Source organism: Prionailurus bengalensis, chromosome A2 (genome assembly GCF_016509475.1).
Source record: "Prionailurus bengalensis isolate Pbe53 chromosome A2, Fcat_Pben_1.1_paternal_pri, whole genome shotgun sequence".
NCBI lineage: Eukaryota > Metazoa > Chordata > Mammalia > Carnivora > Felidae > Prionailurus > Prionailurus bengalensis.
In genome coordinates, this window is record NC_057348.1 from 59641278 (window position 1) to 59664945 (window position 23668).

The following is a 23668-nucleotide window of genomic DNA, read 5'->3' on the forward strand; positions in this document are numbered from 1 at the left end:
GAAGTTTTAAGATTTCAGGTCTATTTTTTTAATATGAAATTTCTTTTCAAATTTGTTTACATAAACACCCAGTGCTCATCCAAACAGGTGCCCTCATCAATGCCCAAGAGCCACTTTTGCCTCCCTCCCACCCCCTATCAACCCTCAGTTTATTCTCAGTTTTGAAGAGTCTCTTATGGTTTGGCTGTCTCCCTCTCTAACTTTTTTTATTCCTTCCCCTCCCCCACTGTCTTCGGCTAAGTTTCTCAGGATCCACATAAGAGTGAAAACATATGCTTTCTGTCTTTCTCTGTATGACTTACTTCACTTAGCATAACACTCTCCAGTCCATCCACGTTGCTACAAAAGGCCATATTTCATTCTTTCTCATTGCCAAGTAGTATTCCATTGTCTATATAAACCACAATTTCTTTGTCCATTCGTCAGTTGATGGACATTTAGGCTCTTTCTATAATTTGGCTATTGTTGAAAATGTTGCTATAAACATTGGGGTACAAGTGCCCCTATGCATCAGCACTCCTGTATCCCTTGGGTAAATTCCTAGCAGTGCTATTGTTGGGTCATAGGGTAGATCTATTTTTAATTTTTTGTGGAGACACTGCTTTCCAGAGTGGCTGCATCAGTTTGCAATCTCACCAACAGTGCAAGAGGGTTCCCGTTTCTCCACATCCTCTCCAGCATCTATAGTCTCCTGATTTGTTCATTTTACCCACTCTGATTGGGGGGACATGGTATCTCAGTGTGGTTTTGATTTGTATTTCCCTGATGAGGAGCGATGTTGAGCATCTTTTCATGTGCCTGTTGGCCATCTGGATGTCTTCTTTAGAGAAGTGTCTATTCATGTCCTCTGCCCATTTCTTCACTGGATTATTTGTTTTTCGGGTGTGGAGTTTGGTGAGCTCTTTATAGATTTTGGATACTAGCTCTTTGTCCGATATGTCATTTGCAAATATCTTTTCCCATTCCTCGGTTGGCTTTTAGTTTTGTTATTGTTTCCTTTGCAGTGCAGAAGCGTTTTATCTTCATGAGGTCCCAACAGTTCACTTTTGCTTTTAATTCCCTTGCCTTTGGAGATGTGTTGAGTAAGAAATTGCCACAGCTGAGGTCAGAGAGGTTTTTTCCTGCTTTCTCCTCTAGGGTTTTGATGGTTTCCTGTCTCACATTCAGCTCCTTCATCCATTTTGAGTTTATTTTTGTGAATGGTGTGAGAAAGTGGTCTAGTTTCATTCTTCTGCATGTTGCTGTCCAATTCTCCCAGCACCACTTGTTAAAGAGACTGTCTTTTTACCCTTGGATATTCTTTCCTGCTTGGTCAAAGATTAGTTGGCCATACTTTTGTGGGTCCAATTCTGGAGTCTGTCTTCTGTTCCATTGGTCTATGTGTCTGTTTTTGTGCCAATACCATGCTGTCTTGATGATTACAGCTTTGTAGTAGAGGCTAAAGTCTGGGATTGTGATGCCTCCCACTTTGGTCCTCTTCTTCAATATTACTTTGGCTCTTCGGGGCCTTTTGTGGTTCTATACAATTCACCCCAGCTAATATGCCAAATCCCCAGCACCATAAACCTGGCAGTGTGCAAGTAGCCCAGACAGGCCACACCACCCCACAGTGAATCCTGCCCCTAGGAAAGGGGAAGAGAAGGCACACACCAGTCTGACTGTGGCCCCAGCGGTGGGCTGGGGGCAGACATCAGGTCTGACTGCAGCCCCGCCCACCAACTCCAGTTATTGAAGACAGCACAGGGGAAGTGCCCTGCAGGTCCACACCACTCCAGGGACTATCCAAAATGACCAAACAGAAGAATTTCCCTCAAAAGAATCTCCAGGAAATAACAATAGCTAACGAACTGATCAAAAATGATTTAACAATATAACAGAAAGTGAATTTAGAATAATAGTCATAAAATTAATCACTGGGCTTGAAAACAGTATAGAGGACAGCAGAGAATCTATTGCTACAGAGTTCAGGGGACTAAGGAATAGTCAGGAGGAGCTAAAAAAAAGTCTATAAACGAGCTGCAAAATAAAATGGAAACGACCACGGCTCAGATTGAAGAGGCAAAGGAGAGAATAGATGGACTAGAAGCTAAAATTATGGAAAAAGAGGAAGCTGAGAAAAAGAGAGATAAAAAAATCCAGGAGTATGAGGGGAAAATTAGAGAACTAAGTGATGCGCTAAAGAGAAATAATATACGCATAATTGGTATTCCAGAGGAGGAAGACAGAGAGAAAGGTGCTGAAGGTGTACTTAAAGAAATAAAAGCTGAGAACTTCCCTGAACTGGGAAGGAAAAAGGCATTGATATCCAAGAGGCATAAAGAACTCCCTTCAGACATAACTTGAATCGACTTTCTGCACGACATATCATAGTGAAACTGGAAAAATACAAGGATAAAGAGAAAATTCTGAAAGCAGCGAGGGATAAATGTGCCCTAACATATAAAGGGAGACCTATACAACTCGTGACTCGAACTCTCTTCTGATAATTGGCAGCCCCGAAAGGAATGGCAGGAGATCTTCAATGTGATGAACAGAAAAAAAAATGCAGCCAAGAATCCTTTATCCAGCAAGTCTGTCATTTAGAATAGAAGGAGAGATAAAGGTCTTCCCAAACAAACAAAAACTGAAGGAATTCGCACCACTAAACCAGCCCTACAAGAGATTATAAGGGGGATCCTGTGAGACATCGCTACAGAGTACCAGAGTACCAGAGACATCGCTACAAGCATGAAACCTATGGACATCACAATGACTCTAAACCCATATTTTTCTATATTAACACTGAATGTAAATGGACTAAATGCACCAACCAAAAGACATAGGGTATCAGAATGGGTAAAAAAACAAGACCCATCTATTTGCTGTCTACAAGAGACTCATTTTAGACCTGAGGACACCTTCAGATTGAGAGTGAGGGGATGGAGAACTATTTATCATACTACTGAAAGTCGAAAGAAAGCTGGAGTAGCCATACTTATATCAGACAAATTAGACTTTAAATTAAAGGCTTTAACAAGAGGTGAAGAAGGGCATTATATAATAATTACGGGGTCTATCCATCAGGAAGAGCTAACAATTATAAATGTCTATGCGCCGAATACGGGAGCCCCCAAATATATAAAACAATTACTCATAAACATAAGCAACCTTATTGATAAGAATGTGGTAATTGCAGGGGACTTTAACACTCCACTTACAGAAATGGATAGATCATCTAGACACACGGTCAATAAAGAAACAAGGTCCCTGAATGATACATTGGATCAGATGGACCTGACAGATATATTTAGAACTCTGCATCCCAAAGCAACAGAATATACTTTCTTCTCGAGTGCACGTGGAACATTCTCTGCGATAGATTACATACTGGGTCACAAAACAGCCCTTCATAAGTATACAAGAATTGAAATCATACCATGCATACTTTCAGACCACAATGCTATGAAGCTTGAAATCAACCACAGGAAAGTCTCGAAAACCTCCAAAAGCATGGAGGTTAAAGAACACCCTACTAAAGAATGAATGGGTCAACCAGGCAGTTAGAGAAGAAATTAAAAAATATATGGAAACAAACGAAAATGAAAATACAACAATCCAACCACTTTGGGATGCAGCGAAGGCAGTCCTGAGAGGAAAATACATTGCAATCCAGGCCTATCTCAAGAAATAAGAAAAATCCCAAATACAAAATCTAACAGCACACCTAAAGGAACAGAAGCAGAACAGCAAAGACACCCCAAAACCAGCAGAAGAAGAGAAATAATAAAGATCAGAGCAGAAATAAACAATATAGAATCTAAAAAAACTGTAGAGCAGATCAATGAAACCAAGAGTTGTTTTTTTGAAAACATAAAATTGATAAATCTCTAGCCAGCCTTCTCAAAAGAAAAGGGAGATGACCCAAATAGATAAAATCATGAATGAAAATGGAATTATGACAACTAATCCCTCAGAGATACAAGCAATGATCAGGGAATACTATGAAAAATTATATGGCACCAAACTGGACAACCTGGAAGAAATGGATAAATTCCTAAACACCCACACACTTCCAAAACTCAATCAGGAAGAAATAGAAAGCTTGAACAGACCCATAACTAGCAAAGAAATTGAATCAGTTATCAAAAATCTCCCAACAAATAAGAGTCCAGGACCAGATGGCTTCCCAGGGGAGTTCTACCAGACGTTTAAAGCAGAGATAATACCTATCCTTCTCAAGCTATTCCAAGAAATAGAAAGGGAAGGAAAACTTCCAGACTCATTCTATGAAGCCAGTATTACTTTGATTCCTAAACCAGACAGAGACCCAGTAAAAAAAAAGGGAACTACAGGCCAATATCCCTGATGAATGTGGATGCAAAAATTCTCAGCAAGATACTAGCAAATCGAATTCAACAGCATATAAAAAGAATTATTCACCATGATCAAGTGGGATTCATTCCTGGGCTGCAGGGCTGGTTCAACATTTGCAAATCAATCAATGTGATACATCACATTAATAAAAGAAGAGATAAGAGCCATATGATCCTGTCAATCAATGAAGAAAAGGCTTTTGACAAAATTCAGCACCCTTTCTTAATAAAAACACTTCAGAAAGTCGGGATAGAAGGAGCATACTTAAACATCATAAAAGCCATTTATGAAATGCCCACAGCTAATATCATCCTCAATGGGGAAAAACTGAGAGCTTTTTCCCTGAGATCAGGAACACGACAGGGATGCCCACTCTCACCGCTGTTGTTTAACATAGTGTTGGAAGTTCTAGCATCAGCAATCAGACAACAAAAGGAAATCAAAGGCATCAAAACTGGCAAATATGAAGTCAAGCTTTCACTTTTTGCAGATGACATGATATTATGCATGGAAAATCGATAGACTCCACCAGAAGTCTGCTAGAACTGATACATGAATTCAGCAAAGTTGCAGGATACAAAATCAATGTACAGAAATCAGTTGCATTCTTATACACTAACAATGAAGCAACAGAAAGACAAATAAAGAAACTGATCCCATTCACAATTGCACCAAGAAGCATAAAATACCTAGGAATAAATCTAACCAAAGATGTATGCTGAAAACTATAGAAAGCTTATGAAGGAAATTGAAGAAGATATAGAGAAATGGAATAACATTCCATTCTCATGGATTGGAAGAATAAATATTGTCAAAATGTCAATACTACCCAAAGTATCTACAAATTCAATGCAATCCCAATCAAAATTGCACCAGCTTTTTTCTCAAAACTGGAACAAGCAATCCTAAAATTCATATGGAACCACAAAAGGCCCCGAATCGCCAAAGTAATTTTGAAGAAGACCAAAGCAAGAGGCATCACAATCCTAGACTTTAGCCTCTACTACAAAGCTGTCATCATCAAGACAGCATGGTATTGGCACAAAAACAGACACATAGACCAATGGAATAGAATAGAAACCCCAGAACTAGACCCACAAACGTATGGCCAACTCATCTTTGACAAAGCAGGAAAGCAGATCCAATGGAAAAAAGACAGTCTTTTTAACAAATGTTGCTGGGAGAACTGGACAGCAACATGCAGAAGATTGAAACTAGACCACTTTCTCACACCATTCACAAAAATAAACTCAAAATGGATAAAGGACCTAAATGTGAGACAGGAAACCATCAAAACCCTAGAGGAGAAAGCAGGAAAAGACCTCTCTGACCTCACCCGTAGCCATCTCTTACTTGACGCATCCCCAAAGGCAAGGGAATTAAAAGCAAAAATGAACTACTGGGACCCTATGAAGATAAAACGCTTCTGCCCTGCAAAGGAAACAACCAACAAAACTAAAAGCCAACCGAGGAATGGGAAAAGATATTTGCAAATGACATATCGGACAAAGGGCTAGTATCCAAAATCTATAAAGAGCTCACCAAACTCCACACCCGAAAAACAAATAACCCAGTGAAGAAATGGGCAGAAAACATGAATAGACACTTCTCTAAAGAAGACATCCGGATGGCCAACAGGCACATGAAAAGATGCTCAACGTCGCTCCTCATCAGGGAAATACAAATCACAACCACACTCAGATATCACCTCACGCCAGTCAGAGTGGCCAAAATGAACAAATCAGGAGACTATAGATGCTGGAGAGGATGTGGAGAAACGGGAACCCTCTTCCACTGTTGGTGGGAATGCAAATTGGTGCAGCCGCTCTGGAAAGCAGTGTGGAGGTTCCTCAGAAAATTAAAAATAGACCTACCCTATGACCCAGCAATAGCACTGCTAGGAATTTACCCAAGGGATACAGGAGTACTGATGCATAGGGGCACTTGTACCCCAATGTTTATAGCAGCACTCTCAACAATAGCCAAATTATGGAAAGAGCCTAAATGTCCATCAACTGATGAATGGATAAAGAAATTGTGGCTTATATACACAATGGAGTACTACGTGGCAATGAGAAAGAATGAAACATGGCCCTTTGTAGCAACGTGGATGGAACTGGAGAGTGTGATGCTAAGTGAAATAAGCCATACAGAGAAAGACAGATACCATATGGTTTCACTCTTATGTGGATCCTGAGAAACTTAACAGAAACCCATGGGGGAGAGGAAGGAAAAAAAAAAGAAGTTAGAGTGGGAGAGAGCCAAAGCATAAGAGACTCTTAAAAACTGAGAACAAACTGAGGGTTGATTCGAGGTGGGAGGTAGGGGAAGGTGGGTGATGGGTATTGAGGAGGGCACCTTTTGGGATGAGCACTGGGTGTTGTATGGAAACCAATTTGACAATAAATTTCACATATTGAAAAAAAGTTAAAAAAAACGTCGCAAAACAAACAAACAAAAAAAATAAAATAAAATAAATAAATGTCTGGTAGAATTCCCCAAGGAAGCCATCTGTACCTGGACTCTTATTTATTGGGAGATTTTTGATAACTGATTCAATTTCTTCACTGGTTATGGGTGTGTTCAAATATTCTGTTTCTTCCTGTTTGAGTTTTGGAAGTGTGTGGGTGCTTAGGAATTTGTCCATTTCTTCCAGGTTGTCCAGTTTGTTGGCATATAATTTTTCATAGTATTCCCTGATAATTGCTTGTATTTCTGAGGGGTTGGTTGTCATAATTCCATTTTCCTTCATGACTTTATCTATATGGGTCCTCTCCCTTTTCTTTTTGAGAAGCGTGGCTACAGGTTTATCAATTTTGTTTATTTTTTCAAAAACCCAACTCTTGGTTTCATTGATTGCTCTATGGTTTTTTTAGATTCTCTGTTGTTTATTTCTGCTCCGTACTTTATTATTTCTCTTCTTCCGCTGGTTTTGGGGTGTCTTTGCTGTTCTGCTTCTGTTCCTTTAGGTGTGCTGTTAGATTTTGTATTTGGGATTTTTCTTGTTTCTTGAGATAGGCCTGGATTGCAATGTATTTTCCTCTCAGGACTGCCTTCGCTGCATCCCAAAGCGGTTGGATTGTTGTCTTTTCATTTTCGTTTGTTTCCATATATTTTTTAATTTCTTCTCTATTAATGATGAATTTAAAAAAATGAGTGGGCCTGGTTGACCCACTCATTCTTTAGTAGGGTGTTCTTTAACCTCCATGCTTTTGGAGGTTTTCGAGACTTTCCTGTGGTTGATTTCAAGCTTCATAGCATTGTGGTCTGAAAGTATGCATGGTATGATTTCAATTCTTGTATACTTATGAAGGGCTGTTTTGTGACCCAGTATTTAATCTATCTCAGAGAATGTTCCACGTGCACTCGAGAAGAAAGTATATTCTGTTGCTTTGGGATGCAGAGTTCTAAATAGATCTGTCAAGTCCATCTGATCCAATGTATCATTCAGGGCCCTTGTTTATTGACCGTGTGTCTAGATGATCTATCCATTTCTGTAAGTCCCCTGCAATTACCACATTCTTATCAATAAGGTTGCTTATGTTTATGAGTAATTGTTTTATATATTTGGGGGCTCCCGTATTCGGCGCATAGACATTTATAATTGTTAGCTCTTCCTGATGGATAGACCCCGTAATTATTATATAATGCCCTTCTTCATCTCTTGTTACAGCCTTTAATTTAAAGTCTAATTTGTCTGATATAAGTATGGCTACTCCAGCTTTCTTTCGACTTTCAGTAGTATGATAAATAGTTCTCCATCCCCTCACTCTCAATCTGAAGGTGTCCTCGGGTCTAAAATGAGTCTCTTATAGACAGCAAATAGATGGGTCTTGTTGTTTTACCCATTCTGATACCCTATGTCTTTTGGTTGGTGCATTTAGTCCATTTACATTCAGTGTTATTATAGAAAGATATGGGTTTAGAGTCATTGTGATACCTGTAGGTTTCATGCTTGTAGTTGTGTCTCTGATACTTTGTGGTCCTTGCAACATTTCACTCACAGAATCCCCCTTAGAATCTTTTGTAGGGCTGCTTTAGTGGTGACTAATTCCTTCAGTTTTTGTTTGTTTGGGGAAACCTTTATCTCTCTTTGTATTCTGAATGACAGACTTGCTGGATAAAGGATTCTTGGCTGCATATTTTTTTTCTGTTCATCACGTTGATTATTTCCTGGCTTTCCTTTCTGGCCTGCCAAGTTTCAGTAGATTTGTCTGCTACTACACTTATGTGTCTACCTTTGTATGTTAAGGTCCCTTTATCCTATGATATGTCGTGCAGAAGATCAATTCAAGTTACCTTCTGAAGGGAGTTCTCTGTGCCACTGGATTTCAATGCCTGTTTCCTTCCCCAAATCAGGGAAGTTCTCAGCTGTGATTTGTTCAAGTACACCTTCTGCCCCTTTCTCTCTCTCTCCTTCTTCTGGATTCCTATGACATGGATATTGTTCTGTTTAATCACATCACTTAGTTCTCTAATTCTCCCCTCATGCTCCTGGATCGTTTTATCTCTCTTTTACTCAGCTTCCTCTTTTTCCATAATTTTGTCTTCTAATTCACCTATTCTCTCCTCTGCCTCTTAAATCTGTGCTATGGCCACCTCCGTTTTATTTTGCACCTCATTTATAGCATTTTTAAAAATTCATCATGACTATTTCTTAGTCCCTTGATCTCTGTAGCAATAGATTCTCTGCTGTCCTGTATGCTTTTTTAAAGCCCAGTGATTAAGTTTATAACTGTTATTCTAAATTCTTGTTCTGTTATATTGCTTATATTGGTTTTGATCAATTCGTTAGCTGTCACTACCTCCTGGAGTTTCTTTGAGGAGAATTCTTCTGTTTTGTCATTTTAGCTAGTTTTCTGCCCCTGATGCATTTTAAAAGCTTGTGTGCTCTGCACCTGTGAGCACTGCTATATTAATGGAGGGTCATACACTGTCTAGGGTGTGGCCCTTCAGGAGGTGTTTTTTCAGGGATCGTCACATACTGTTATTGTGACTTTGGTTATTTTATTACCCTACTCGTAGTAATATTTTATACACTCCACCAGGTGTCCTTTTATTTGTTCATTGGAGTAGCCCTGTAAAGGAAAACAGATAGACAAATAGGAGACAAAAAACACGCAAACACACAAATAACAAAAAACAAACAAAAATAAAAACCTCAAGACTTAAAAAAAAAAAAAAGCCCCCAAACACCGACTATAAGTAATGAAAAGGGTTTAGGCAGTGCTGATGGAAGAACATATACAAAGAAACAAATGTAACTGGAGGGGTGGGGTGGGGAATAAACTTTGATTTGGCAGAGAGACAAAAAGGCTGAATTCCGAGAGAGAGAGAGAGAGAGAGAGAGAGAGAGAGAGAGAGAGAGAGAAAGGAAAATAAAGAAGGAGGTGGGGAAAACGAAGCAAAGATAAAATTATTCAGGGAAACTATATGGCTTGATTTATTCCAGAGAGAGAGAAAGGAGTATAAAGAAGGAGGTGTAGAACATGTATCAAGACAATGGATTAAATGTGCCTGTTCAGACAGTCACCAGCCCAGGGGAGGGAAGAGATAAGGAGGAGAAATGGCGGGGGGGGGGGGGGGGGAGAGTATATCTATATATCCAGAATAGACCTAGAGTTAATCCAGGCAATGCTGCATCGCTTGTCAGGTGTAGCTGTTTGCAGGGTCTGTGCCGTTCCGGTAGATATGCAGTTACCCAGTACAAGGGGGTGTGGATTGGCGTTTTCTGGACCCACCTCCACTATGGGCCCTGGGAGTTATCCCTGAGGCCCCACCTTGGTGGTGGTGATGGTGGTGGTGATGGTGGTGGTGGTGGTGGTGGTGGTGGGCCGGGGGGTGGGGTGGGGATGGTGATCTCCCAGTCTCTTTTGCACAGAGCCAGACCCAGTGGACTCTGAGTCGTCCTCACTATGCTGCAGGTGCAGACAGTGGTGGTCCTTCTTGCTCCACCAACTCCCCTGACGCTGCTCTTGGCTAGGACTCATAGTCCCACCCCATGTGCTCTGGTGCTGGGGAAGCACCTCTCAGTGCAGCAATATGTGGTCCCAGTTGGCTGTGTCTGTGCCGGCACACTACAGGGAGGACTGACTTCTATTGTGAACTGAGAGCTGCTTCCCTCGCCGCCAGCCCCCGAGGTGGTGGACACAGGCAGGCTTTGTCTTTTCCCACATCACTCCAGGGAAACGGCTGCCTTATCCTTCTGCAGACTGTGCCCTAGGCCCAGCCACTGTGCCCAAGGGGGGGGGGGGGTGGAGGACTCAGGCAGGTTCTGTGGTATCATGCAGCCCTCCAGGGAGGGAACCACTTTCTCCAGCTCTGCACTGAGCCTCTGACCTACCACCTCACCCAGGCCTGGCTCCCCACCTCCCCAGGTGTGTGAACAGGGAGCCGGCCCCAGTCTGGAGAAAGCCCAGCATTTAGAGATTGCATCCTTCTCAGTCTCAGTCTGAGGGCTTTCTCCTGTCCAGCAATGGTCCTACACTTCCCTAGCCACTCTTTCTCTTCCCTTTGTCTCTCCGCAGAAGGGGGTCCCTCCCCTCCATGCCCACATAGCCTTTTTTAATCTCCTCCAGTTCGCAGTTACCCACCTATCTTTTTTCCAGCTTTCCAATTTTCTTCCTAGTAGATTCAGTCTCTTTTCCTCCCAGGCTCTGGTGTTCAAAGTCTTTTGGCTTCTACACTTCTTTGTTTGAGAGACGTGGGACGTATGGATCCCCCTACTTCTCTGCCGTGTTTGGTTTCAGGTCTTACATTCAAATTGTTATAATCCATTTTGAGTTGAATTTTGTGTACGGTGTAAGACAATGGTCTAGCCATCATTTTTTTTGCATGTGGTAACCCACTTCTGGGTTCTCTATTCTGTCCCATTGATCTGAGTGTCTATTTTTGTGCCAGTACCATACTGTCTTGATGGTTACAGCTTTGTAGTATAGCCTGAAGTCTGGGATTGTCATGCCTCCATCTTAGTTTTCTTTTTCAAGATTGCTTTGGCTATTTGGGGTCTTTTCTGGTTTCATGCAAATTTTAGGATTGTGTATTCTAGGTCTGTGAAGAATGCTGGTGTTATCGTGTTAGGGATTGCAATTTTTTAATTAATTTTTTTTGTGGAGTCTTTAGGCCTTTTTATATATAATATTGTGTCAGCTACAGATAGTGAGTTTTAGTTCTTCCATTTCAATTTAGATGGACTTTCTTTTTTTTTTTTTTTTACCATTTATTCAGTTTTGCTATGAAACTGGAAGTCAACCACAAGAAAAAATTTACATAAGATAGAAGTAACAATCAACACCACAGAAATACAAACAATTATAAGAGAATATTATGAAAAACTATATGCGGGGCACCTGGGTGGCTCAGTTAAACATCTGACTTTGGCTCAGGTCATGATCTCACGGTTTATGAGTTTGAGCCCTGCGTCGGGCTCTGTGCTGACCACTCAGAGCCTGGAGCCTGCTTCAGATTCTGTGTCTCCTGTTGCTGCCCCTCCCCTGCTCATGCTCTGTCTCTCTCTGTCTCTCAATAATAAATAAACATTAAAAAAAATTTTTTTTAATCTTTAAAAAAAAAAAGAAAAACTATATGCCAACAAATTGGACAACCTAGAAAAAATAGGTAAGTTTCTAGAAACATAAACTACCAAAACTGAAACAGGAATAAATAGAAAACAACAGACTGATAAACAGCAAAGAAATTAAATCAGTAATAAAAAACTCCCAACAAACTAGAGTCCAGGGCCAGATGGCTTCACAGGTGAACTCTACTAAACATTTAAAGAAAAACTCTACCAAATGTTCTTCTCAAACTATTCCAAAAATAGCAATGAAGGTAAACTTCCAAACTCCTTCTATGAGACCAGCATTACCTGAATACCAAAATCAGATAAAGACTCCACTAAAAAAGAGAACTACAGGCCAATATCCCTGGTGAACATAGATGGAAAACTTCTCAACAAAATACTAGCAAATCAAATCCATAAATACATTAAACTCATTCACCACGATCAAGTGGGATTTATTGCTGGGTTGCAAGGGTGGTTCAGAATTCACAAATCAATCAACATGATACACGACAGTAATAAAGGAAAGGGTAAAAACCGAAAGATCATTTCAATATAGGCAGAAAAAGCATTTGACAGAGTACCACATCCATCCTTGATAAAAACTATCAACAAAGTAGGGATAGATGCAACATACCTCAACATCATAAAAGCCATATAAAAAAAGCCCACAACTAATATCATCCTCAATGGGGAAAAATGGAGAACTTTTCCTTTAAGAAGAAAACAATGTCCACTCTCACCATGGTTATTTAACATAGTACTAAAAGTCCTAGTCACAGCAATAAGACATCAAAAAGGCATCTGAATTAGCAGGGAAGAAGTCAAACTTTCACTATTTGCAGACAAGATGATACTCCACATGAAAAAACCCAAACACTCCACCAAAAGTTGCTATAACTAATTAAAAAATTCAGTAAAGTTGCAGGATACAAAATCAACAGAGAAATCTGTTGCATTTTTACATCAATAATGAGGCTGCAGAGAGTGAAATTCAGGAATCAATCCCATTCACAATTACACCAAAAACAATAAGATATTTAGGAATAAATCTAACCAAAGAGGTAAAAGATCTGTATTTTGAAAACTATAAAACACTGATGGAAGAAATTGAAGATGATATAAAGAAATGGGAAGACATTCCTTGCTCATGGATTAGAAGAAAAAATATTGTTAACAATATCTATACTACCCAGGGACACCTGGGTGGCTCAGTTGGTTGAGCATCCGACTTCGGCTCTGGTCATGATCTCATGGTTTGTGAGTTCGAGCCCCACGTCGGGCTCTGTGCTAACAGCTCGGTCTGGAGCCTGCTTTGGATTCTGTGTCTCCCTCTCTCTCTGCTCCTCCCCTGCTCACACTCTGTCTCTCTCTCAAAAATAAAGATTAAAAAAATTTTTTAAAAATCTATACTACCCAAAGCAGTCTACACATTTAATGCAACCCCGATCAAAATACCAATGGTATTTTTCACGGAGGTAGAACAAACCATTGTAAAGTTTGTATAGAGCAACAAAAGACCCCAAATAACTAAAAGCAGCCTTGAAGAAGAAGGGAAAGCTGTAGGCATCATAATTCCAGGCTTCAACTTCTATTACAAAGGTATTGTGATGAAGACAGTATGGTACTGGTACAAACATAGGCACATAGATCCATGGAACAGAATAGAAAACACGAAGGGATACATGCACCATGATATTTATAGCAACATTATCAACAGCAGCCAAATTATTGGAGCAGCCCAAATGTCCATTGACTGATGAATGGATAAAGAAGATGTGGTATAGGGGCGCCTGGGTGGCGCAGTTGGTTAAGCGTCTGACTTCAGCCAGGTCACGATCTTGCGGTCCATGAGTTAGAGCACCGCGTCGGGCTCTGGGCTTATGGCTCAGAGCCTGGAGCCTGTTTCCGATTCTGTGTCTCCCTCTCTCTCTGCCCCTCCCCCGTTCATGCTCTGTCTCTCTCTGTCCCAAAAATAAATAAACATTGAAAAAAAAATTAAAAAAAAAAAAGATGTGTTATATATATGTATACACATACACACACACACACACACACACACACACACACTGGAATATTACTGAGCCATAAAAGAAAATGAAATCTTATATAAAATCAATGCACAGAAATCGGTTGCATTCCTATACACCAACAATGAAGTCACAGAAAGAGAAATCAAGGAATCGATCCCATTTACAGTTGCACCAAAACCCATAAAATACCTAGGAATAAATCTAACCAAAGAGGTGAAAAATCTATACACTGAAAACTCTAGAAAGCTTATGAAAGAAATTGAAGAAGACACCAAAAAAATGGAAAAAGATTCCATGCTCCTGGATAGGAAGAACAAATATTGTTAAATGTCAATACTAGCCAAAGCAATCTACATATTCAATGCAGTCCCTATCAAAATAACACCAGCGTTCTTCACAGACCTAGAGCAAATAATCCCAAAATATGTATGGAACCAGAAAAGACCCCAAATAGCCAAAGCAATCTTGAAAAAGAAAACCAAAGAAGGAGGCATCACAATCCCAGACTTCAGGCTATACTACAAAGTTGAAGTCATCAAGACAGTATGGTACTGGCACAAGAACAGACACTCATATCAATGGAACAGAATAGAGAACCCAGAAATGGACCCACAAACATATGGCCAACTAATCTTTGACAAAGCAGGAAAGAATATCCAATGGAATAAAGACAGTCTCTTCAGCAAGTGGTGCTGGGAATACTGGACAGCAACATGCAGAAGAGTGAACCTGGACCACTTTCTCACACCATACACAAAAACTCAAACTCTTTGATCTTGGCCACAGCAACTTCTTACTCAACACGCCTCCAGAGGCAAGGGAAACAAAAGCAAAAATGAACTACTGGGACCTCATCAAAACAAAAAGATTCTACACAGCAAAGGAAACAATCAACAAAACTAAAATGCAACCTACAGAATGGGAGAAGATATTTGCAAATGACATATCAATAAAGGGTTAGTATCCAAAATCTACAGAGAACTTATCAAACTCAACACCCAAAAAACAAATAATCCAGTGGAGAAATGGGCAAAAGACATGAATAGACACTTCTCCAAAGAAGACATCCAGATGGCCAACTGCCACATGAAAAACTACTCAACATCACTCATTATCAGGGAAATACAAATCAAAACCACAATGAGATAACACCTCACACCTGTCAGAAAGGCTAACATTAACAAGTCAGGCAACAACAGATGTTGGCAAGAATGCAGAGAAAGAGGATCTCTTTTGCATTGTTGGTGGCAATGCATGCTGGTGCAGCCACTCTGGAAAACAGTATGGAGGTTCCTCAGAAAATTAAAAATAGAATGACCCTACGACCCAGCAATTGCACTACTAGGCGTTTATCCATGGGATATAGGTGTGCTGTTTTGAAGGGACACATGCATCCTCATGTTTATAGCAGCACTATCAACAATAGCCAAAGTATGGAAAGAGCCCAAATGTCCATCGATGAATGAATGGATAAAGAAGATTTGGCGTATATATACACAATGGAGTATTATTCAGCAATCAAAAAGAATGAAATCTTGCCATTTGCAACTACATGGATGGACCTGGAGGGTATTATGCTAAGTGAAATTATTCTGTCAGAGAAAGACAAACATCATATGACTTCACTCATATGAGCACTTTAAGAGAGAAAACAGATGAACATAAGGGAAGGGAAACAAAAATAGTACAAAAACAGGGAGGGGGACAAAACAGAAGAGACTCATAAATGTGGAGAACAAACTGCGGGTTACTAGGGGTAAGGGGCACTAAGGAATCTACTCTGGAAATCATTGTTTCACTATATGCTAACTAGTTTGGACGTAAATTTTAAAAAATAAAAAACTGAATTAAATTAGATATCCATAAAAAAAGAGAGAGAGAGAGAGAGAGAGAGAGAGAGAGAGAGAATGAAATCTTGCCATTTGCAATGACCTGCTTAGAGCTAGAGGGTATTATGCTAAGCGAAATAAGGCAGTATTGTGGTTCAGGTTCATTCTTCTGCATGTCGCTGTCCAGTTTTCCCAGCACCACTTGCTGAAGAGACTGTCTTTATTCCATTGGACATTCTTTCCTGCTTTGTCAAAGATTAGTTGGCCATACGTTTGTGGGTCCATTTCTGGGTTCTCTATTCTGTTCCATTGATCTGAGTGTCTGTTCTTGTGCCAGTACCATACTGTCTTGATGATTACAACTTTGTAGTATAGCCTGGGATATAGTAAGTATAGTATAGTAAGTATAGTATAGTATAGTAAGTAAGTATAGTATAGTAAGTAAGTATAGTAAGTATAGCCTGAGATGTAGTAAGTCTGGGATTGTGATGCCTCCTTCTTTGGTTTTCTTTTTCAAGATTGCTTTGGCTATTTGGGGTCTTTTCTGGTTCCATACATATTTTGGGATTATTTGCTCTAGGTCTGTGAAGAATGCTGGTGTTATTTTGATAGGGACTGCATTGAATATGTAGATTGCCTTGGGTAGTATTGACATTTAACAATATTTGTTCTTCCTATCCAGGAGCATGGAATCTTTTTCCATTTTTTGGTGTCTTCTTCAATTTCTTTCATAAGCTTTCTAGAGTTTTCAGTGTATAGATTTTTCACCTCTTTGGTTAGATTTATTCCTAGGTATTTTATGGTTTTTGGTGCAACTGTAAATGGGATCGATTCCTTGATTTCTCTTTCTGTGACTTCATTGTTGGTATATAGGAATGTAACTGATTTTTGTGCATTGATTTTATATCCTGCAACTTTGCTGAATTCATGAATCAATTCTAGCAGTTTTTTGGTGGAATCTTTTGGTTTGCCATATAGAGTATTATGTCATTTGTGAAGAGTGAAAATTTGACCTCCTCCTGGCTGATTTGGATGCCTTTTATTCCTTTGTGTTGTCTGATTGCAGAGGCTAAGACTTCCAATATTATGTTGAATAACAGTGGTGAGAGTGGACATCCCTGTCTTGTTCTTGACCTTAGGGGGAAAGTTGTCAGTGTTTCCCTGTTGAGGATGATATTAGTGTTGGGTCGTTCATATATGGCTTTTATGATCTCGAGGTATGCTCCTTCTATCCATACTTTCTTGAGGGTTTTTATCAAGAAAGGATGCTGTATTTTGTCAAGTGCTTTCCCAGCATCTATTGAGAGGATCATATGGTTCTTGTCCTTTCTTTTATTGATGTGATGAATCATGTTAATTGTTTTGCAGGTACTCAACCAGCCCTGCATCCCAGGTATAAATCCCACTTGATCGTGGTGAACAATTTTTTTAATGTAATAATTTGGAGCTGTTTGGCTAATATCTTGTTGAGGATTTTTGCATCTATGTTCATCAGGGAACTTGGTCTATAGTTTTCCTTTTTAGTGGGGTCTCTGTCTGGTTTTGGAATCAAGGTAATGCTGGCTTCATAAAATGAGTTTGGAAGTTTTCCTTCCATTTCTATTTTTTGGAGAAGCTTCGAGGAATAGGTGTTAACTCTTCCTTAAATGTTTGGTAGAATTCCCCTGGAAAGCCATCTGGTCCTGGACTCTTGTTTTTTGGCAGATTTTTGATTACTAATTCGATTTCCTTACTTGTTATGGGTCTGTTCTAATTTTCTATTTCTTTCTGTTTCAGTTTTTGTAGTGTATATGTTTCTAGGAATTTGTCCATTTCTTCCATATTGCCCATTTTATTGGCATATAATTGGTCATAATATTCTTTTATTATTGTCTTTATTTCTGCTGTGTTGGTTGTGATCTCTCCTCTTTCATTGTTTATTTTATTTATCTGGGTCCTTTCCTTTTTCTTTTTGATCAGACTGGCTAGTGGTTTATCAATTTTGTTAATTCTTTCAAAGAAGCAACTTCTGGTTTCATTGATCTGTTCTACTGTTTTTTTGGTTTCGATAGCATTAATTTCTGCTCTAATCTTTATTATTTCCTGTCTTCTGCTGGTTTTGGGTTTTCTTTGCTGTTCTTTTTCCGCTTCCTTAAGGTGTAAGGTTAGGTTGTGTATCTGAGATCTTTCTTCCTTCTTTAGAAAGGCCTGGATTGCTATACACTTTGCTCTTATGACTGCCTTTGCTGCGTCCCAGAGGTTTTGGGTTGTGGTGTTATCATTTTCATTGACTTCCATATACTTTTTAATTTCCTCTTTAACTGTTTGGTTAGCCCATTCATTCTTTAGTAGGATGTTCTTCAGTCTCCAAGTATTTGTTACCTTTCCAAATTTTTTCTTGTGGTTGATTTCGAGTTTTGTAGCATTGTGGTCTGAAAATATGCACGGTATGATCTCGATCTTTTTGTACTTAATTAGGGCTGATTTGTGTCCCAGTATATGGTCTATTCTGGAGAATGTTCCATGTGCACTGGAGAAGAATGTATATTCTGCTGCTTTAGGATGAAATGTTCTGAATATATCTGTTAAGTCCATCTGGTCTAGTGTGTCATTCACAGCCATTGTTTCCTTGTTGATTTTTTGATTTGATGATCTATTGCGATGAATGGGGTGTTGAAGCCTCCTACTATTATGGTATTACTATCGGTGACTTTCTTTATGTTTGTGATTAATTGATGTATATATTTGGATGCTCTCACATTTGGTGCATAAATTTTTACAATTGTTAGGTCTTCTTGGTGGATGGACCCCTTGATTATGATATAATGCCCTTCTGCATCTCTTGATACAGTCTATTTTAAAGTCTAGATTGTCTGATATAAGTATGGCTACTCTGGCTTTCTTTTGTTGACCATTAGCATGATAGATGGTTCTCCATCCCCTTATTTTCAATATGAAGGTGTCTTTAGGTCTAAAGTGGGTCTCTTGTAAACAGCATATAGATGGATCTTGTTTTCTTATCCATTCTGTTACTCTCTGTCTTTTAATTGGAGCATTGAGTCCATTGACATTTAGAGTGAGTACTGAAAGATATGAATTTATTGCCATTATGATGCTTGTAGAGTTGGAGTTTCTGGTGGTGTTCTCTGGTCCTTTTTAATCTTTGTTGCTCTTGAGATATATATATATATATATATATATATATATATATATATATATATCTTTTCTCCCCTCAGAGAGTCCCCCTTAAAATTTCTTGCAGGGCTGGTTTAGTGGTCACAAACTCCTTTAATTTTTGTTTGTCTGGGAAACTTTTTATCTCTCCTTCTATTTTGAATGACAGCCTTGCTGGATAAAGAATTCTTGGCTGCATATTTTTCTGATTCAGCACACTGAATATATCCCGCCACTCCTTTCTGGCCTGCCAACTTTCTGTGGATAGGTCTGCTGCAAACCTGATCTGCCTTCCCTTGTAGGTTAGAGACTTTTTTTTCCCTTGCTGCTTTCATGATTCTCTCCTTACCTGAGTATTTTGTGAATTTGACTATGATATGCCTTGTTGATGGTCAGGTTTTGTTGAATCTAATGGGGGTCCTCTGCTTCCTGGATTTTGATGTCTGTGTCTTTCCCCAGGTTAGGAAAGTTTTCTGCTATGATTTGCTTACATAACCCTTCTACCCCTATTTCTCTCTCTTCCTCTTCTAGGACCCCTATGATTCTGATGTTGTTCCTTTTTACTGAGTCACTGATTTCTCTAATTCTTAAATCATGCTCTTTTGCCTTAATCTCCCTCTTTTTTTGTGCTTCACTATTCTCTATAAGTTTGTCCTCTATATCACTGATTCTCTTTTCTGCCTCATCCATCCTTGCCGCCGCTGCATCCATCCATGATTGCAGCTCAGTTATAGCATTTTTAATTTCATTCTGGCTATTTTTTATGTCTTTTATCCCTGCATAAAGTGATTCTAATCTATTTTCAACTCCAGCTAGTATTCTTATTCTGGTAGTATCAGAATATTGGCAGAATATTCTGAATATGGCAGAATATTCTGAATATGGCAGAATATTCAGCCAGTATCTAAATTCTGGTTCAGACATCTTGCTTGTATCTGTGTTGGTTAAATCCCTGGCTGTCGTTTCTTCATGCTCTTTCTTTTGGGGTGAATTCCTTTGTTTTGTCATTTTGAAGGGAGAAAAGGAATTAATGAGGTAGAAAAATTAAAATTAAAAAAATTAAAATTAAAAAATTAACTCCCCCCACACACAAATCGAATAAATGATGCTAGATCCTAGGTGTGTTTTGGTCTGGGTGTTGAAAGTGGTTTGACAGATTAGAGAAAAAAGGGGAGGAAAAAGGAAAAAAAAAGGAAATCGTTTGAGAATTTCAAAAAATGAATACACTGAAGTAGACTAAAATGAGATGATGGAAGTAAAATAAAATTTGAAAAAATATACACAGGGGCACCTGGGTCGCGCAGTCGGTTAAGCGTCCGACTTCAGCCAGGTCACGATCTCGCGGTCCGTGAGTTCGAGCCCCGCGTCGGGCTCTGGGCTGATGGCTCAGGGCCTGGAGCCTGTTTCTGATTCTGTGTCTCCCTCTCTCTCTGCCCCTCCCCCGTTCATGCCCTGTCTCTCTCTGTCCCAAAAATAAATAAACGTTGAAAAAAAAATTTTTTATAAAAAAAAAATATACACAGAAGTAAAGAATATAGTAGACAAAATTAAAGAAATATTTTATTAAAAATTAAAAATAAAAATGAATTTTTCTTTTTCTATATTCAAGAGAAAGAAAAGAAACAAAAAAAGAAAGAAGAAAAAGGAAAATAAAGGAAAAAAGGAAATCATTTGAAAATTTGAAAAAGTGAATACACTGTAGTAGACTAAAACAAAATGATGGAAGTAAAATAGATTTTGAAAAAATTTACATAAAGGCAAAAAATATAGTAAAAAATTAAAGAAAAATATTTTTAATAGAAATTGAAGGTAAAAATGAAGTTTTTCTCTCTCTGCTTTCAAGAAAAAGAAAAGAAACAAAAAACAGTAAAAGAAAAAGAAAAAAGCAATTGTTTGAAAATCTGAAAAGATCAATACACTGAAGTAGACTAAAATAAAATGGAAGTAAAATAGAATTTGAAAAAATTTACACAAAAGTAAAAAATATAGTAATAAAAGTTAAATAAAAATATTTTTAATAAAAATTGAAAATTAAAATGAATTTTTTCTCTTTCTGTATCCAAGAAAAAGAAGTGTAAAAGAGAAAAAAAAAGAAAGAAAATTGAATAGATGGACCTGCTAACAGATTGAAATAGGACTGAAATTACTTTCTTTTCCCCTAAAAGTCAGTCTACGTAGTGCTTTATAGTCCATAAACTAAGCCGGCGGTGAGTCTTGTGTTCCTGAAGAGTGAAGTTGGCCCAGTTGGGCAGGGCTCAGTGTAACGGCTCCGATTTCCACTAGATGGTGCTGGTAGCCTACTGGGATGGATTGTTGTGGAGCTCGTAGGTGCATATGTGCATGGGCAGGGGTGGTGAAAATGCCTCCACCCAGCTACCCAGTCTGTTCTCCCAGATCAGCAATCACGCACCTACCCTCTGTCTTCAGCTTTCATCCACTCCCTGCTTTTTCACTCTTTGTGACCAGGCCCCAGGCACTACCTCTCTCCTGGGTTTTGTCTCAGATGCAGCTGCTTTCCCCAGCCCCTTACTTCCAAAAGACTGCGGCTTTGACCTGTCCTGCCCCTCTGCAGAAGGGTCTCACCAATCAATGGCCAAATGCTGGTTGCACCCAGGAACACCTGCTGGACCCTTCTGCTGCTGGTGCCCCGACACTGCGGCCAGGTACCAGCCCACCCCAGAAAAAGTTCATGAGATAGTGTAGCAGCAGCATTTCAGGGATTATGGAAGATCACAACACACATCTGGCACTAGGCTTCACTCTTAATGACCTTGTTCCAGCACCAGCGAATGTGGCCATTTTCTGGGGTCTGCTGGGACCAGGTGGCTTCAACAGTCTCTACCAAATGTCTTTCCAGCAGTGGAACCGCTTTTCCCCGTGTGACCCAAGATCCTCCCTGACCCCATTCTGTTCCTGGGGATTTGCCCTTCCCTCCAGAGCACTGCCAGATATCGAGCTGCGGAGTTGCAGACTTTGCACTCCCCTTGTTTACAGTCTTAATGGAATTTAAACCCTCTCCTTTCTCCTTTCTCCCTTTTTAGTTTAGTCCCTGCAGCTGTTTCCAATTTTCCACTTTATCTCCAGCTGCTTTTGGGGAGGGGTGCTTTTCCCGTATTCTCTCCCCACTCCCCAGTCTCCATCCTCTCTCCGCTAGCAAAAGCACCTCCCTTCCTGCACCTCTTGCTCCCCAAGTCCACTTCTCTGTGCCACGTACCTGCTGAATTCTGTGGTTCAGGTTGTGCAGATTGTTGTGTTAATCCTCCAGTCAGTTTTCTAAGTGGGTAGGATGGTTTAGTGTTGGTCTGGCTGTATTTCATGGACACGAGACACACAAAAAACTTCCATGCTGTCTGCCATCTTGGCTCCTCCTCCATCCATAATTTCTTTATCCGTTCATCAGTTGATGGACATTTAGGCTCTTTCCATAATTTGGCTATTGTTGAAAGTGCTGCTATAAACAACATGCTTAAACCTTGAAAACATTATGCTAAGTGGAATAAGCCAGGTACATGATTTCACTTACATGTGATACCATGTATGGGCAAATTTACAGAGACAGAAAGTAGATTGGAGGCCAACAGGGGCTACTGGTGGCTAATGGAAAGTTACTGCTTAATGAACATAGAGTTTCTGTTTGGGGTGATGAAATAGTTGTGATACTTACACAATACTGTGAATGTAAAAGAGTTCTGAACTGCACATTTAGAAATTATTAAAATGGCAAATTCTCTATTACATATTTTTTACCATTATTACAAAACTTTTTAAGGTATAATAAACATTAAGATAGACAAACTGACAATGGAACAGAATACAGGCCCAGAGATAGATTTACTCATATATGGTACTGGAAAAATATCTCTGGACTTCCACTTCCTGCTATACACAAAAAATTCTAGAAGAATTGCATGCAATGAAATATAAAACGTAAAACAATAAAGTTTTTTCTAATACCTCTCTTTTTAAAATTAACACTTTATTTTTTAGAGCAGTTTAAAGTTTGCAACAAAATTAAAGGGAAGGTACAGAGATTTCTTACATCTCCACTGCCTTCTGCCACATACAACACCCCCCCATCCCAACATCCCCCACCAGAGTGATACATTTGTTACAGTTGATGAACCTATGCTCACACAGTGTCCCCCAGAGTCCATAGTGTACATTGGGGTTTACTCTTGGTGTTGCATGTTATATGGGTTTGGACAAAAGCATAATATACGTACTCATCATTATGGGATCACACGGTGTTTCTGCTTCCCTGAAGATCCTGTGCTCCACCAGTTCATCCCTTTCCTCTTCTCCAACTCCTGCTAGCCACTGATTTTTATTGTGTCCAATAAAAATTGGGGTTTTGCCTTTTCCAGAATATCATAAAGTTAGAGTCCTACATTATGTGGCCTTTTAAGAGTGACTTTTTTTCATTTGATAATATGCATTTAAGATTCCTCCATGTCTTTTCATGGCTTGATAGCTCGTTTCTTTTCAGTCCTATTGTCTGAATGTCCCACAGTTTATCAATCCATTCACCTACAGGAAGACACTTTGGTTGCTTCCAAGTTTTGGAAATCATGAATAAAGTTGCTATACATATCCATGTGCAGGTTTTCATGTGTATGTAAGTTTACAACTCCTTTTGTAAAGACCAAAGAGTGTGGTTGCTAGATCATATGGTAATGGTATGTTTAGTTTTGTGAGAAACTGCCAAAATGCCTTCCAAAGTGACTGTGTCATTTTGCATT

At 39.3% G+C, this 23668-nt stretch overlaps 1 protein-coding gene across 1 annotated transcript in view; it reads left to right on the plus strand.

Moving 5' to 3' along the window:
• Positions 1–23668, plus strand: part of ALDH1L1 (aldehyde dehydrogenase 1 family member L1) — a 146789-nt gene that overhangs the window by 20052 nt on the left and 103069 nt on the right.